Source organism: Tachypleus tridentatus, chromosome 8, assembly GCF_004210375.1.
Source record: "Tachypleus tridentatus isolate NWPU-2018 chromosome 8, ASM421037v1, whole genome shotgun sequence".
Lineage (NCBI taxonomy): Eukaryota > Metazoa > Arthropoda > Merostomata > Xiphosura > Limulidae > Tachypleus > Tachypleus tridentatus.
In genome coordinates this window covers 8363511-8382712 of record NC_134832.1, presented here as the reverse complement: position 1 = coordinate 8382712, position 19202 = coordinate 8363511, and the positions used below count along the sequence as shown (strand labels likewise).

Below are 19202 nucleotides of genomic sequence, written 5' to 3'. Positions count from 1 at the left end.
CTTGGATGTAAAAGTATAAGTTTCTATTGAAATACTGCTGCCTTTTCCCACACTCTACACTCTCTTTATATATTGCCTTTACTTTAATAAGGATACCTCCAATTTCTCATTTAATCTGCTCACTTTTGATTGGGGCTGTCTTTTTATGTGCTGAGAGAGAGGGAGCCATTCATTTGTCCTGGCATATTTTTTGTTGATCCTGGAGAGAATTTGTATTGTGTTTTCTGGCACTTTACTGAGTCGGCTTCTCACAAGTCTGGTTTGAATTCTATTTCTTTTCTTCAATTAACCATTTAAATTCTTGAGATTATGGGGCTTTTCTATGTCCCCTTTGAGTGTACTTCTTCCTTGGTAGTGATGGTGGTGGGGAGTACTAATTATTGTTTTGTACTTGAATTTCTGGCTCAGGCTGGGAAATTCACTGTTTTATTATATGATGGGACAGATAGACCTTGTACCCTTCTTTGTTTACATGGTTTTTCATCTCCTGGAGAAAGTATGTTTTTGGCTGCTGAAATGTTGGTGTCATAAGTTGGTTGTTGGCATGTTTGTGGAACTTTCACTCTCCCTTTAAGTCCTGCTCTATCCTGATAGGTCTTTTCTTTCTAAGTTTCTGTCAGTTAGGGTATGGTATACTTTCATCTCTGCAATTTTTTTGCCATCTATTTCTTATCTTTTCAGTCAGTTGTAATCTGATAATTTGTTTTAGATAGTCAGGTCTGGTAGTATTGTGTGACCCACTTTACCTCCCTTTGTGGTAATTGTCTCAGCTGTCTATACATTGAGATCTTTCAGTTTCTTTTGATTTTTACCATTTCCTTGGAGGTGGATTCGCAAATACTCTTTCTGCATATTTTGGTGTTTACAGATGAGGCATCTTCAGAGTTACATTTCATTAGATTCAACACATTTGTCTTCTACTACCCATTTCATTTATCCAGTGGGAGGCATATTACAGGCTGGTATTCAGACATCTGAGTACTTTCCTCATGTTTTTTACATGCTCAGTAAGTTTTTTTCTGGGAGTTTTTCTCTATTCCATAACTGTTTTTAACAACATATACTGGATTATAAGAAAGAGGGAATACTTTTGTCAAAACCTTTTCTCTTTAGTTTCCAGGGTTCCATACATCTTGCTTTCACTGAATCCAACTTTGTGGCAAGCATAGCCCAGAAAGGTGTGCTCCTCTCAATCCAGTTCCACACTAGCAACTAATTTGATTATTTTTACTACTGGTTGCAACATATCTGTAAAAATGAGGTGTTCCATAACACCATCTAGGCACTTACAGATGGTTGTACCATATTATCATGGACTGCCACTAATGGATTATCATAAGTAATATAAAAGGGGATTCTGCCTGTCTCTTCTGATAACTGGATTTAATAAATTGGAGTTTGTATGCTTATAAAAAATTTAGGGAACTTAGTTCACCTATTGCACTGTTCCTTAGGACTCCCCCATATGGATTACCCTTCAGGTTCTACTAGTGGAGCTAGGAAGTTCTTATCACACCCAGTTTCCAGTCACTGGGGTGATGGACAGAAACTTTTCCTCCAGAATGTTAGAATGTATTCCTCCACTCTTGGAAAAGAGGGCCTTGTTGGAATCCCCTCTGAATGGGTCCCTGGATGGTTTTTCCCAGTTGTCAGTAGAAGTGGGAACCTACTCATAATTCTGGTTCCACTTTAACAGTACAATATCTGGTTGAGGTGTGCATAGCCCTTCCCTTTGATCAGTATTGGTTTCATATGATATTCATGGAAGGAGATCCACTATTTCCTCATAATTCTGAATGCAAAATTGCCCCATCCTAGGTTCCACATCCTCTCCATAATTCCAGGGACAAGCAGAATACTCTTTGTCTACTCGGTTAGGGAGTGAAGATGAATGTTCATAATTCCAGACTGTACTAGTTCTATTCTTTTTGTTGAGGACAGCATATATGATCCCATCCCACCAAGTCTAGAGTAGTACCTTTTGGACTTCTCCAGGAGGAAGAGAATATTTGTCCTCAGTTTTGTTTTTTTACTGTGTTTTCAGTTGTGAGAAACACTTCACTCTCTTCTTACAGGTTTGGATCTGATCAAAAGTATATATATCTGTGACATTTTGGTCCAATAGCCCTAGCTACTAAAGTGGGATATAAGGACCAAGACCCATTAATTCCAACCCTGAGTTGTGGAATATCAGCTATCTTGTTGGAGCTGATCTGTAATGATGATTACTCGTGTACTGTTCCACCACCAGTACAGGAACTAGGTTTTGGGTGAAGAGCATATTTGTTCTGGATATAGTATTGTTCCCCCACTTGTGTATTACTTTTATCTTGGTACAACATTGTTTTATGTACATGCTTTTTGCGTGTATCATGCCCATACTGACCCCTCCACTTTCTCATTGTGAAATTCTAACTGTAATGTTAGTGGATGGTAAGTATGTTTTGGAAGTTAATATTTTCCTAAACTGAAAAAAATATATTTTCAATTACCTCTGCTGATACTCTCCCACCCTACCTCCCCACTAAGAGCTAGTGTAAGTCACAAAAAAAGTGATTACATTATCTAAGTGACGTGCTTATATAGAGTACCAAATAGAGGGCACATTGAATGGGTGAAGAACTTTACAAATTGGGTATTGCTAAGGGAATTTATGTGGAATATAAAAGACTGAAGTATGTAAGACCAATACTTAGAAAGGCAAATCTGATACCAAACTTATTTTCTTAATTGGCAGTGCATTTGCATTGATCATGTGTGACTGTCTAATACCAAGTATAATTCACAGCTGGGGACATTAGATTTATATCACTTCTAGGTAAGTAAAAGCAACTCAAATTAACCCTGTTAAGTATGTATAATATAACTTTTGATGCAGTATGTGTACCTTCACAAAATTTGGTAAACATTTAATAAAGATTGCAAATATTTTGTACACAAAAAGTTAGATTTTCTTAATAAAGTATTTTAACTAAAGCTTTGTGTGTGAAAATATCGAGTCTGTTTCATTACTTGTCCAGGTGTGATTTTTAAGTTATGATTGAAAAATATTCTTCTTTTCCAAAATCTCATCTATTATTTGTGTAATCTGTAAAAGCTCCTAAACACATTTCAAATGTTTGTTTTCAGTAAAACTTTATATTTTGTCTATTATTTTCTATACACTAACTATGTTACATTGACCAAACTTGTAACTACCATAAAAGAAATTAGGAAAGAAATATAAATTATGCTTTTTTCTTTCTAGAATGACTACATATTATAACATGGAAATACAAATGTTTAGTCTACATAGCTTAAATCTCAAAACATTATACATTTATATATATTTATCATCAGGTTGTTGCATAGGAAAAGTTGGATTTTTAAATGAGAATGTGAAACAAGTAGATCTTTTTGTTTAATTTATTTAATGAAAATAGGTTCCTTTACACTCATTACATGCTGTTGATTTGTAAGTTTATAAATGCTATTTTTAAAGAATTGGGCATCCTTTGATGCAATGAAATCTTTGAAGGTACTTTCAATTGGCCATTGATTTACGAGTTTTTTCCTTTAAAAATATTCAAATGGTAATCTTAAGGAGAAAGATCTGGTGACTATGGTGGATGTGGTAAAGTTTTACATTGAAGTTTATTTAGTTTTTGGATGGTAATGTATGAGACATGAGGTTGAACATTGTGAAGTTGAACATGAAGCAGTATGGATCCACTGCGATTGACTATTGCTGGATGTTTCTGTGACAACTATTGATGCGTAATTCCAAGTTCACAACAATAATTCTCTGTTGTGATTATTTCTCCTGAGTTTAAGAATGAATAATGTATCACACCTGACAACCACCAAACACTGACCATAAGCTTCTTAGTTGGTTTTGGCATACATTTTGATGCTTCATCATAGTCAAACCATTGTCCAGATCATCATCAATTGTCATAAAGAATCCATCTTTCTTTGCAGGTGACAATTCTGTAGAGAAACAGGCCATTTTTATGCAATTAAGGAACAAATTTAAACTCACCTTGTTTGACAGTTAGTTTGTGAGGTATTCATTTATCAAATTTATTCACCTTACTAATTGCTTTAAGATGTCTGGAAACTGTTGAATAATGAACAATGAGATTGTTAGCAAGTTCTGTCATGGTTTGGTGGATGTCTAATTCAATTAAAACCTTCAATTCTTTCTCATTAATGGCTGTCTGAGGGTAACCCTGAGATTCATTTTCAAGGCTTGTGTCACCAAAGAGAAATATACTCAACCAACGCTGTGCTGTGTGCTTATCAGCTGTGTCATCACTAAATGCATGACTGATATTTTGAGCTGCTGTTACTGCATTGTGACCAGACTTGAACTCATACAAGAAAATTACACAAATATCAATTTTATCCGTGGTGACGAAAATCAATATAAATGTAATTTAGTTTCTGAAATACGAAAAATAAAGTGAGCTTGAAATGGAACATACAATATACTATATTATTTTGACAAACTTATGATAAATATAATGATTCTCTTTTAGCTACTAAAAATTGAGTTTCAAATTTGCACATGAAAATCCCATATTTTGTATGCAACATCCTGATACTTTTGATTATATTGACCTTCCAGTTCTACTTGGCTAACATTATAGAAGTTGCACTGATGTGCATGTGCACTGATGTTACAGTATTCAGTAATATAAAACTGATCTTTTAATCTTTCCAAAGTAACCTGTCTTGGCTGTGCTTTAGTGGACTAGTGCTTGGTAAACTAGACATAGTCACAATACAGTCATAAGATATACTGTATGTATGTAAGTTATCACTATTCACAAACAAGTTCATAAACTTATTTTTCTTAAAGCATACAACAGTAAATAAATAACTATAGCAAAAATTGATATCTATTAGCTAAGTAGACATTTGTACTTGTTTGCTGCTTGTCATAGACTGCTAAGCCTTTTCAAATTTCACACATGAAAAATGTGGAACGAACTATTTTTTTTTAGGTTTTAGGTTTTATTTGTACAAAAAATTATTTATAACTATGTTAATATCATAGAATTCCACTATAAGTTATCAAGCTTAGTAATTAAGCTGTATTTTGTTTAGAAAAAAATGTAATTTTCAAGCAGGCTAAAAACACATCCTACCTGCTTGAAATCTTGGTTTAAAAGAATGAGGTAGCTTCCTAATACTTTAAAATGGCCGATAAAGCTACTAAGGGGACATCCTAAGTTAACAGTTAGTTATTCATATGTCAGTACATAAGCTATCTAAACAAATAAAAAAACAAGATTTTTATTTTATATTCTAGCTTGTCAGTACCATTAGTTTGAGTTTCTAATTTATATGAAACTATAGCCTTAGTATTTGAACATCACAAACATATAATTTGAACCAATTTTCCATTCAGCATACCATGTGACACACAAAAATCGGTATTTAAATATGTTTTTTTAACATTTATTTTCAATTAAGATTGTTTGAATTATAATCTACAATTTGATACCAAACATACTGACATAAATTCATAAAATAGTACTTTAATAAAATTTTTCATGCAAGTTTACAAATGCAATGACATGGCCTTTGACCCATGACTCATTGTGATAAAAATTAAATACTTGAAAAATTCTCTGAATACACTAGAATAAAAATGTATTCACTTTCTAAGTTATAACAGACTGCTGCAATAATATCTGTGTCATACACTGTAAAATATTGAAAGTTTCATAGTTTATGCTATTTTGTAGATCATCTAATGAACATGAAAAACCAAAACAACTGAACCAAATAATGAACTTTTTTACTTGGTAATGAAATAATTTGTTGTATACTTAATTTTTTCAATATTTTGGTGTAATTCCCATTAATAGAAAATTATTATTTATTAAATGCATACTTGTGTGTTCCAAATAATGGAAATAAAAAAAACGATATATATATTATATTGTAAACTCTTTTTTTTTTTAAAACATGCTATACACTGAGCTTATTTGAAAAACTTAATTTCATGTACGTGTGTTACCATAATTGTCACTAAGCCTATAGTTATTATCAGTATTTTTTATTAAAATTGTTTTATCCAGTAATCAGCACTTAGTGTTTAATTTTGCTCCAGAAAAAAAAAAAAATCTGATTGTCTTATTTTTGCTGGCCAATTTCTGTAGTCAGCCAGCAGCATGTAAATATTTGTGTATGTTATAATATTAATGAGAAATCAGTTTTTTGCAAATTCAGATCTTAAAAATATTACTTAGCTTTGATATATATTTTCTTTCAACAGCAAAAACAGGATATGGTGCAGTGTCCTTGTTTATCAGGGCCTGATATTTTACAAGAAAGAAATGGAATAAATGACCCCATCCTCCCATCAGCAAATCATGAAGAAGACATCTTAGAAAGAGGTATAAAGATAGACATGACTCTTGAAGAATTCATTCAGCATTTATGTAAGTTAGGAAGAAAAGGATTATGTGAAGAATATGCTGAAATAAAAAGTAAATCTTTAGAAGGTACCTTTAATGCTGCAAGGTAAGTTTATTCAAAATGTACATCTTTACTCATGAAAATCATAAAAGTTAAAATTTGTGCAAATCCAGTAAAATGTAAGCTGTAGTGTTCATATGTTAATGAGAAATTAACAAAACAAATACTCACTTCTGTTCATGCATTCTGCCTAGATATTTGTATTCTGCCAGACTTGTGAAAACTGCCACTTAATTTCTCAACTCCACATAAAGTTGCACAACTATATGATATTACAATTGTAATTACAGAGTTATTACAAGTTTGCCAAGATTTGTGACTTTTTTCTTGACTATTACAGAGTAGTGTGAACTCTTATATTTGCAGAATAACATATCACTCTTCTGAAGTTTTTCATTTGTGATATCCATTTTGCACTAAACGGCAGGATCTTTATGCAACAAAACCCACTACTGTCTTTCCTTTCACTCATTTCCTTTGCAGATTTTTCATGCCTTTAAAGATAATGATTTTGAGTACTTTTTCCACACAATTAGCTACAAATATTTTCTTACCTAATGAAAAATTTTCAATATTTTCTACTTGTTTTATGTAAATTATGTACTCACATTTTCCTTTCTTCTCCATGCCTATTGTTAAGTAGCTGGCATTTCCATCAAGTTCAGCTTTGCTTTTACTGTTTCATACCTTATTCTCCCCACCTTACAAAATAACAAATAAAGATTTCTGTTTAGATATGGTTTATTTTTCTTTAACGTATAACTCATAGTTTTCAACTTTACTTGGTTACAAAGCTATTGAATGGAAAATAAGACCCATCCTGCCATGCCCACCTGTCACATTATCTCTCAATTTCTTTAATAGTTCACTCTTACATTTAATAATATATTACTCTTAACCGATAGAAGCTCATGGTTTTTATGTATTAAACGACATGTTGTATAACATTATGTTCTGAATGGTTAAATGTCAATTTCACTCAAGAGTACAAACAGATTTCCTATGGGAAAGTTAACAACATGCTTCGATTAATTTGTAATAACTCTTGTTGCATAGTTAGAAAGACAGAAAATTTTTGAGAGGTAAGGGAATTTGTCTACTTTTTGCATGTTATTAGTCTATATTGTTTAGAGCAGTGGTTCCCAACCAGGGGTGCAAGATAGAGTACCAGGGGGTGCAAGATAACATTTGTTTTGGCCACCTTCACCTTTATTCTTAAATAAATAATTACTGTGAGAGGTGTGAGAACATATTAAAATTTTTTAGGGTTGCGGGGCATAAAAAAGGTTGGGAACCACTGGTTTAGAGTATTATTTAATTAAATAAAAATTATTAATTGCAACACTATGAGTAGTATAAAAAAAATTAGGGTTAACTCTTTTCAACAACCAAGATCAAGAAAAAAGATGTGATAAATATTTTATTTCTTGTTTTTCATGTTTACTTTTTATGTATAATTATAAAACAACTAAAATGAGTAACATGAGCTTCACATTTCTAAGTGATTTACAACTTATAAGCACACAGACAGTAGTTATTCATGGTTCAAAGAGCAATAAAATAATAAAATGTAATGATAAATAGATGTATACTGCTAAGAACTTATGGATAATTAGGATAAACAGACTTGGTTTTATATTATAATATTAAGTCATTACAGAAAGAAAAAAGGTAACTTAGATTTTGTGTGTGTGTGGTTATGAGGTCGGTCAGGTTTCCCATTCCGATTTTGAGTTAGGTTAGAGTAAATGATTTGGTATGTATTTAGGAGCCTTAGTTTTAGATTTTTAAGATAAAGAAAAGTATTTTTAATTTTAACATGAAAAATTATAGTGCACATGGACTATTCAAAACAAATACTCAGTATTCATAAACAAATCTTTATTTTATTAGAAAAACGTCACTAAAAAATATGATATTTTGTATGTTAAAGGCTTGTAATATTAAGTGAAATACTGCCATATTTTGTGAAGATACATACACTATTTTGAAAGGAGAAGTATTAAATCAACAAAGACTTTAAACAACTACAAATAGGTCATGTGGTTGGTTATATAGACCAACCTTGTGTTGAAAGAGTTAATGTTTTGACGTTCTTTATTACTCTTTAACATGTCCACATACAATATAATATTTAGTCACAGTTCATCACTCACTCGTGTACATGAAAAAGTTGATGTTTGGTCATATTTAATTACATCTTACCATGTAAGCATATACATTAATGTTTTGATACAGTTTGTTACTCTTTAACATACAACACAGATGTTTAATATTTTGTTCTTGTTGATTATTCCTTAACATGCCCACATAAAAAGTAATGTTTAAATCTGGTTCATTACTTCTTACATACACACAGAAGGCAATACTTAGTTAATTATTCCTTACCATGTACATGTAGTTGTTAATATTTAGCTCTAGTTGTGTTTCGGTATAATTCATTACTTCTTAACATGTAATTCATTGAAGGTAACATTTAGACACAATTAATTACTCCTTTAGGTGTACCACTTAAAATATATTTGGTCATGGCTTATTGCATCTTTCCATTTGTACATAACTTCATTTTTAACCCTATCACAACAGCCATCCATGAATACGCATGTCATAAGGTTTTAGTGATTTATATTCAAAATTTGATTAATGTGTTTTTTGTTTATGTTATACCAATTAGTATATCATAAAATCTTAGCTAATAATACATTAGTGTATAAGTTTTAAGTTTTATAAGGCAATCTTTTAATTGCCTGAATTTCTGCTAGTGTGACACACACAACACATTTTGTTTACAAATCTTCTCTTCTCTGTTTTATCCACCGTTTTTCCACCAAGTATGAAATTCAACATAATTACTCATTATCAGTTATCATTGCTCAGACAAACCATAATTTTTATAGCTTTCAATTTCGTTTGGTTACAAAGTCATCAAAATATAAAATCAGACCTCAGACCACACCCACCAGTCACATCTTTCAGGATTTGTTAATAGTTCTCTCTCACTCTTATCCATATATTCCCTATAACCTGTAGAAGCCAAGGTTTCCATCTATCAAATGACATATAATTCAACATTGTGTTTTGAAAAGGTAATACACAATTTATTCCAACAGAAAAGTTAGTGACTAGCTTGGATGAATTTGTAATGGATCTTGTAGCATAGTTAGAAAGCCAAAAAATTGTTTAGAGTTAAGGGAAATTGTTTTGCATGTTGTTGATCTATTTTCTATGGTGCATTATTTTATTCAATAAAAATTATTTAGTGCATTACTACCATTGGTTTTAAATAAATGTAGAATTGTCATTGAAAATTAACAGCAAGAAAAAAATGAAGATTTGGGTAAATATTTTTTGTTTTCCATGTTTATTCTTTATTTGTTGTTATAAAAGTAATTAAAATGTAAAAATAAGGATCTCTTTAGGTTAGTTAAGGGTAAATAAAGTAAAATAAATAATAATATGATAAAAATGTTTCATTAGGCACAAACACAAGCAGCTTGTAGGCAACATAATGTGAAGAACACACTTCTAAAGTGATTTAAAACTTGTACTGGCACAAACACCATTTAAACATGATTCAAACAGCAATGAAACAATAAAATTTAATTATGAGCACACGTATACTGTTACAAGTTTAAAGCTACTTAAGATGAATATAGTTTCATGTTACAATTTGAAGTTATTCTAGAAATTAAAAAAGAGCAATTTAGTTTTAGTTAGTTTTTTTTTAGTTGTTACAAAGTAGTCAAATTAATCAACATTGTACAGAGTTACGGTAGAGAAAATAACAGAGTATAAACATTTTACTGAAAGCAAACATTTGAAATGTGTTTAGAAGTTTTTAGAGATTAAACAACCCATCTGTGATGTTTTTCAGATGAAGAAAAGCATTTTTAATCTTAACATGAAAATCACATTCAACATGGACTATTCAAAACAAATACTCAACATATTCATGGACAAATCTGTTTTTAGTTTATTTAAAATGCTTCACAAAAAATATGATTTTTGTTATGCATGAAACTCTTATAATGTTTACTGAATAACTGCCAAATTATGTGAAGATACACACACAGTATTAAAAGCTAGTAATATCAAATTTGTAAAGACTTTGAGTATAAATCATTCATGTTGTTGGTCAAATTAACCAAGTCTGGTTTAGAAAGTTAAACCTAGTACTTGTTCTTTAACATTTACACCTAGATGATAATGTTTGGATCTAGTTCATTACTCCTTAACCCATTTGTAGATCAAAGCCTATGTCATCACTTTTCTAACTCGCATTCAAAATTTTATTGAACTACTATTTTATGAAGGTATGTAAATATGTTTGGCATAAAATTATAGATTAAAATTAAAATTGTACTATTATACATTAGTTACTTTCTTAATTTAAAAGTAAATATAAAAAAGAACCCTAAATATTGGTTTTTTGTGTCTTGTAGTATGTCAAATACAGCTGTGATTCAAATTAGATGTTTGCAATATCTAAATATAAAGTATATTGTGTTTTACAAATTAAATACTTAAATTATCAATGTTGATAATTAGAAATATAAGAACATTCTATCTTTTCTATTTGCTAAGTTATTGCTACATTTATTAAATCAACTAAGATGTGCTCCTCAAACCTCTTCCAATTTTGAAAATAGTTATGTACACGTGATGTGTGTATATCCAATGAAAAGCTCAGGATGTTCCCCTAGTGATTTTCTCAGGTTCTGTGAAGTATTTGCACATGAAACTTTCTTTTCTTACTAGATCTCAAGTAATAAAGTAAGTTATTAGTGAGCTTTTAAAAATAATATTTTTGTAGTTCCAAATGCAGCTTAATTACTAAGTTTGATAAACTATACTGAAATTCTGTGTATTCATCTTGTAATTCTTTTTTGCATCATTAAAACATCTATAGTGTTGATCAAGCATGGCTGAAAGGTCAGTAAAGTAATAAATAGATGTATAATTGTATAAGATTTAATCTATTTAGACTAAAATTTGCATTATAACTTGTAGTGAGTCTAGTATGAAACTATATAATTATATCTATTTCCTACCTTTTTATGGTGGCTATAAGGTCAGTCAAATCAACTAAACTGATAGAAAGATATAATAATGAAAGGATAAAATATAAAGTTTTTTTCACTAATTGACAGCACAGTAAATGAACTATACCAGCATGAAGCATCCCATCCAGCTGTCCAAAGAGAATAGTATAGCTGTGCTGTCAGTTAGTGCCTTTCTACCATATTAGGGGCTGGAATGCTAACTTTAAGAGTAAGTTTTCAACTTAGTTACCCCCAAATGATAGTACCTTATTTTCTTTTTCTTACTTTTATTTCAATTAATTTTTTTTCCTCTTTACTTGGGAGAGCAGTCACCTTTCCACAACTGTCTGCAAGCAGTGAAGGGTTATATAGATGTGGAATGTTATGGGCTTGAGCACCTACATCTCATTCTCCTAATTTCTATTCCTGTCTCTGTTACTACTATTTCATTTCTTATGTGAGACTGGCAAATGGAGGTGTATCCTCACCGCAATGTAGGCCCTACTTCTGCAGTCACCTCCAAAGCCTAGGGTACATTTTATAATCCCACATTACAGCTTGTACACTGGGATCTTTTGAATTAGTGTAGCATTTTTTGTTTAATTTATTTTGTTTTCAACTTGTTTTTTAAGCTATAACAAACTAATACAATCAGTCAGAGGTTTAAATTTGCTGTTTTTAATGCAGCCCTTTGTGATTTTACTTAACTTTATTAAAATGTATTCATTTTCACTAATATATATATATATATATATATATATATACATTCACACAGACAAACACACATTATTACTATTTACAAATAAATACTTTTCTTAAAACATAGAACAATAAATAAAGAAGTATAGCAAACTATAATATCTTCTAGTTACAAACTGCATACTCATTTGCTGCTTTCCAAAGGTTGCTGAACCTATCAAATTTCACATGTGGAGGAAGTGAAACGAAATAATTTTTTGAAGTTGTATATACACATTTTAAATAATCAAAAATCATAAATCACTATATCAATACCATATAATTCCACTGTAATTTAAAAAAACTTAGTAAATAAAACTGTATTTGGGTCTAAAAAATATAAAATTCAGCCCAATTAAAGATTCAACTTCCCAGCTTGAAATCTTAGATTGAAAGAATGAGTTAATGTTATAATATTTAAAAATGACTGAAAAATCCAGAAGAGGGACATCCAGAACTTTCATTTTGTTATTCACATGACATAGACAAAAGTACATGTGCATGAAGAAGTGTTTACAAAAATGGGAAGAGCTGAGTAGGGCCACTGTGTGTTTTGGAACATGAATGATATTTCAGCATGGAGGAAAGATAGGAGGTTTTATTTCATATTTTAGCTTGTAAATATAAATAATTTAAGTTTCTTATTCATATAAAACTACATACTTTGTATTTGGACATTACAAACATAATTTGAACCAATTTCCCATTCAACATACCACATGACATACAAAAATTGATATTTAAGTGTGTTCTTTTAATATTTACTTTTAATTTAAGAAAATAACTAATATATAAAAGTAAAGTTTGAATTGTAATTTACAATTTGATACTAAACTCTGTGATATGGCCTTTGACCTGTGACCCTACGTGATAGCATTAATACGTAAACATGATAATGCTTTGACCTGGTTCGTTTCTCTTTAACATGTATGCTTAGATGGTTATGTTTAGTTTTATTTCATTACTCAACCATTCACATCAAGGAAAAAATATTTCAATGTTATTTATTTTTCCTTTGCATTTAACAGTCTATTGATAATGATTTATAGACTTAGTTTATTACTCTTTAACATGTCCAGATTAATGTTTTGTCACAGTTATTTACTCCTTGAGATATACATAAGGAAAATAATGTTTGTTATTCCTTGACATGTAACATGTAGATAATGTTTCATCATGGTTCATTATTGTTTAACATGTACATGTAGTAGATATGTTTTGTCCTACTTTTTGACTCCTTAACATGTCCACATAGACAATAATGATTAGACCTGGTTAGTTACTCCTTCATACACAATTAGATGTTTAAGACATAATCAGTTACTCCATAACATGTCACACATTGTGGATAATATTTGATTGCAGTTATTTACTCCTTAATGTGCACTCATAATATATGTTTAATCTGTTTTACATTACTAAGTATGTAAACATAGAAGACAATGCTCAGATGATATAGCTTTTGGCCTCTTTCATTTGGGTGAGTGTCATAACCTGTCATACTCTGGGGGCATTGTATGTCACTACAAGCTGTCTTTCTGACATAACTGCATCCTGTCCATGGAATAGTTCATCACCAACTAGTCTTCAACTTGTTACTCCTATTTTTTGTTGCCTTTTTCACATCCTTTATTGGTAACCTTCTGCCTTTACTGATCTCACAGAATAATTTCTTCTCTGTCTATTTTCTATTCTTTCACTTCTTCCTTACCCACTGATCTTTCCTTCTTTTTGCTTGATTGGATTGTGGTTCTTCTTGTTTTTATTTGTATTCTATTTGTTGTTTTTCCCAACAAAACATGCTACTCCATCAATGGTTCTGGTAGCTACCTGGAAGATTCAGGTCTGAGGAAAGCTCATCTAATGACCTCCATTCATTTCCCATGTTTGATATTCCAAAATGTGTTGAGAAGATTTTATCATCCCTTATTTCTCCTGCTTTTTTTTTATCCAGCCATCCAGCATACCTGTTTCCTCCTTAATCAGAATCCCTGGATGGAACAACATCCTTTTGAGGTGGTTTTAGCCCACCTCATGCTTCAGACTAACAAATCTGCATCATGTGGTTTAGGGGGGCTTTCCTCCTGCCTATTTGTGATTCCCAAAATATCCAGGTCCAGGATGCTGGTTATTGACCTGTTCTGTGTCACTCTTTACATTCATGCCCCCAGTTCACCATGGAATTCTACCTTCTTCTGTGGGTCTTTGACTGACTGAGTTGGACATCTTCTATACTTATCTGCATATTTCTGTCTTGGAGCATTCTCCTCATTATCTTCAGTTTCTCCATTGTGGGACAATGTACTGATTTTGCTCACTCCATTTCAGACTGACTCTGGAGCCTTGCATCTTTTGTTGATTGGTGCGACCCTTTGTTCTCCAACTTCTTACTCAAAGGCTGCATTTTTCTAATACATGCATGACTGGCCCCTTCTTACTCTTTGTAAACAGGATTCGGCTTGTCATAATTGACAATTTCTTCTTAACTCTAGTTATATGGGCTGGTTGATTAACTTGGCAAAGTCTTTTTCTCCATCCATCCAGTTCCTTGTTTTCTTTATTATTCATCTCAGTGGAGCTCAACCTTATCCTCTATGGCTTTGTTCTATGGTACACATTGTTTGTAGTGCCCTGTTTGCCCCCCTTACTTTCTACTTGCAAGGTTCTATTACTTTTGAGGATGTGGTCTTTGCTGACTTCTCTCATACCCCTTAGTTGGGCTCATATAAGGTTGCTTTGACAGGCCCTCCATGAGCAATGGGTCCTTTGGATTTTCCTATCACTCTTCTTTTCTACCTTATGTTTGATATCTCTTAATGGCTCATCACAGCTCATACTTTGATGGGTGTCCTGCTTCCCCTTCTGTGGCCAGTTTACATCTTTTTATGGATGTGTCCCTTCAGGGCTGTGGTGCTTGGGTTGACCCCATGTGGCTTTGGGTCATTGGTTTGTGGTGGAATGTTCTCTTCCCATGAATTTCCTTGAACTTCTGACATCCTCCAGAGATCGGTTGCTCAAGATTCACACAGACAATTCCCTAAGAGAGGCTCATATCTCTCTTCAGAGTACACCTAATCGAGATCACTGTTTCTTTCCTTGAATCTTCTTGTTAGGCCCCAATCATCACTTTCATTCAATGGCATGTTGCATATTGAGTGCTTTCACCTGGGTGTCAGATTGTCTTTTCTGCCAAGGCCAGGTTTAACTGACAGAGTGGTCCCTTTATTTCTTTATTTTTGGTGGCTTTGCAATCAGTGGTGTTCCCCTTGTATCAATATATTTACCATCTCCCTCATTCATCAGGTATCTTTGTTTTGGTCTCCTCTTTCCAATTCTTGAGTTTTGGCTATGGCTGCCTTCATTTATGTCTAATACAGCCAATTTCCATTGTTAAATCTTCTATCAGATTACATCTTTGACTAGTTTCCTTAATGTGTAACACTCTGTACATGGTTCTTCTGTTTGCTTCTTATTCTCTCCTTATTCCTTGACTTGCATCATCCACCACAGTAGCTGATTCTGTCTTCTGCACTTCATGTCCTCCATCTTCATGCCTGGCTTTTGTCTAGTTTCTCATGTTGGGTTCAGTTTCCTTTATCTCATGTTTTTCTTTCTTTTTTACCATCACACTAATTTCCATCTCCCATTATATTCATTGCATCATGGTTTCTGCATCCTTGGGGTATTGCCTTCTGTTTGTTGCTATGCTTGATACTTTGAAGCAGCTCTGATGCTGAGTAGGTTTTTATTTATGTTTTTGTTGCTCAAAGAGACTCTTGCTTCAAATACATTTCTTGGATTTAAATCTTTGGCAAGTGGTACCTGTCCAAATATTCTTTAACAACAAAATCCACACTGTAAGCCATGTTGACCATGCAGTTTCATCCATGGCTCCACACAGTTGCCACAGAGATGGTGGTTCTCAGAACTCCTGATATACTGTTTTTGGTTGTTTCATAGTAAAGGTTGATTTTTATGTATTATGACATCATAACATAAAAAAAATTCAAATGTTTCTGTGTAACTTATAAAAATTATAAGTTTTTTTTAATGCTAAACTTATTGTTTTTATAGTTTAAAACTTGAGTTTTAAGAATATATGCCTTAAACTGTAAAATCTAGTTATCTAAAAGAGTTTGTTTTTACTTTTTGTTATCTGAACTGTTGTCAGATGTCACAGTGATAAAGTTAAGAGTTAAAATATATTAAATTTCTATTGTTGTTTAAATAATGAACTCCTATGGATTCTGTAGAAATTTTACACTCAAATTAACTTACTACTATGGTTATTCTACTAATAGTTGCATTTCTCTCTTATATTGCATGTTAAGCAACTAACAAGTAATAATAATTCAGTATTTTTTTTAAATAATCTTTAATGTTTATTGTTTTGTTTTTTATAAATTCTGAAATTTATGCTATAAGCATTTTGGCTGAGCTTTTATGACTTTTTCCATCATAGAAATGGTTTGTCAACTCAATAGTATTATATCATTAACATAATTATAATGCCACTGGGTATTGTGAATTTAGTAGTCTTTAATATTTAAACTGGCATAACTTGTACTGGTTGGTAAGAACCCCAAGGTAATTAATGAAAATATAGTGTTTGTTTCAATGTGTCATTAGAAATAAAGATAATTTAATAATGAGTATTGGTCAACTGTCAAAAAAGAGTATTGATAAAATCTGTATATCTTTGTGCAAACTCAATTATAATATCTTTTTATATATTCATAAATTTACTGATATGACAATTTTGACTGTTATGCAGGAAAATTTATAGTAAAATAAAATAACATGAAAATAAATTTTCATTTTACAAAATGTGTAAATGTTTTTTATTGTAATTTTAAATAGGGATTCTTAGAAATAATAATGGATAAATTATAAATATAAGAAATAAACTGGAATTTGAAGCGATTATGTAAAATTACCTTAAAGATGTTTTTTAATTCTAGATTGAAACATAATCAACCAAAAAATCGATATAGTGACGTACTTTGCTACGACCATTCTCGAGTCAAACTTTTGTTTACCGGTGATAATTCTTCCCAAGACTACATCAATGCTAATTATGTTGATGGTTTCCAGCAGAAAAATGCATTTATTTCAACTCAAGGTATTTCATAAGGTGTTGCATATTACTGGTGCTTGTTTTTTAACTTTTCATTGGCCAAGACTATTAGATTAAATACACAAAGATCTTTGTTTTTTCTGAACCCAAATATGTAATTCTAATGATCAAACATGACTTCCAATTGTTTTTTCTGCTTTGCTGTCTTATGTACACCTAATTGTACTGCTTTAAAAACTGTTTCTCCTTCAATACCTGCTTACGACTATGGGCAACTGTGTTAACTAATAAGTATTAAAATGTATGTTTATTTTACTAATAAGAGCATTTGTATTTTGTAAAATAAACTAATAATATAGTGTTGGAATACTTTTGGGGGGAGGGATTGTAAAGGGGGCCTTTTAACAAATTTGTAGTAGTTGATCAATAAAATAAGAGATTTGTAGGCTGTTTTTGTAGCTAAGGTTTGTATTAAGATTATCAGTAAATGCCTTTCTTCATAAGACTGGCATAAGTGAGTTGAAGTAGATCACTTAGTTATTAACAGTTACTCCCATAAACATTTAGTTGCAAAATCATGCAAGTAGCCATTATTTTAGTAGTTATAAGTGATTGTATCCATTTTAGGCACCCACTGGAAACCACCTTTAGTTGGCTGTATCATTTTCTTTTTTTAAACACCTTCTGAGAGTAGATTATCATTAAATGGGGTAGTTTAAATTAACTGTTTTACAATGGGCTGAGTGTACTCTAAACAAGTTCATATACACACTTGCACATATTAAGTATTTGCACTACAACTTTTGATACAATGTGTATCTTCACAAACTTTGGTAATTATAGTAAAGATTACAAGTATTATATTAAAAAAATCTGATTTTTTAATGAAATATTTTTACTAAAGATTTCTTTGTAAAATATTGAGTCTGTTTCATTACTAGTCTGAATGTAAAGTGATTTCATGTTACGATTAAAGAACTATTCTTCATCCCAGAAATATAAAATACTATTTGTGTAATCTCTTAAAACCTCATAATTACATTTCAAATGCTTGTTATTAGTAAGATATTTTATGTTATTCTCTATACTCTTAACTATGTGGGGTTTGTCTAATCTCATAACCATCATTAAAAAGAATAGGAAATAAATATAAATTATGCTTTTGTTTAGAATGACTACATATTATAACACAGAAATACAAATGTTTAGTCTAAATAGCATAAGCCTCATAATTCTATATATTTATATATATAATTATTATTACATTGACCTTCCTGTCCTGCCTATCTAACATTACGTAACTTTCACTGATGCAGTGCATGTGCATTCCTGTTACATATGCAATAATATAAAACTGACCTTTAGTCTACCCTGCTTTGACTGTGGTTTAGGAGATTAGTATTTAGTCACATTTCAATTAATATACACTATATATGCATATAAATCATTACTATTTAGAAATAAATTATTAAACTTATTTTCCTGAAAATATAGAACAATAAATCAAGAAGTAAAGCAAACAATTATCTCTTGCTACAACCTTTGTACTCAGTTGTTGCTGGACATAGGTTGCTAAGCATTTTAAAATTTTGCATGTGGCAGATATCAAACAAAATGTTTTTTAGGTTTAAAATATACAATTGAATAACAAAAACAATCATAAATAACTACACTGATACCATAGAATTCCACTATAATTTATTAAGCTTAGTAACTAAGATTTATTTAGATTTTAAAAACTATGAAATTTCGAGCAGACTAAAGACACAACCTACCTCCTTGGAAACTTGGATTGAAAGAACATGGTACCTTTTCACAGATTAAAATGGCTTAGAAAACCAGCTGGGGGACATTTTAAGCTGTCAGTTGGTTAT

General features: G+C 31.3%; 1 pseudogene across 1 annotated transcript in view; it reads left to right on the top strand.

The window, feature by feature from the left end:
- The window catches only part of LOC143258485 (tyrosine-protein phosphatase non-receptor type 9-like), an 80586-nt pseudogene that overhangs the window by 41830 nt on the left and 19554 nt on the right, over window positions 1-19202 (top strand). Inside the window, exons 9-10 of the transcript XR_013032314.1 lie at window positions 6269-6516; window positions 17213-17373. The product of XR_013032314.1 is annotated as a tyrosine-protein phosphatase non-receptor type 9-like (transcript). The remainder of the gene's footprint in view (window positions 1-6268; window positions 6517-17212; window positions 17374-19202) is intronic.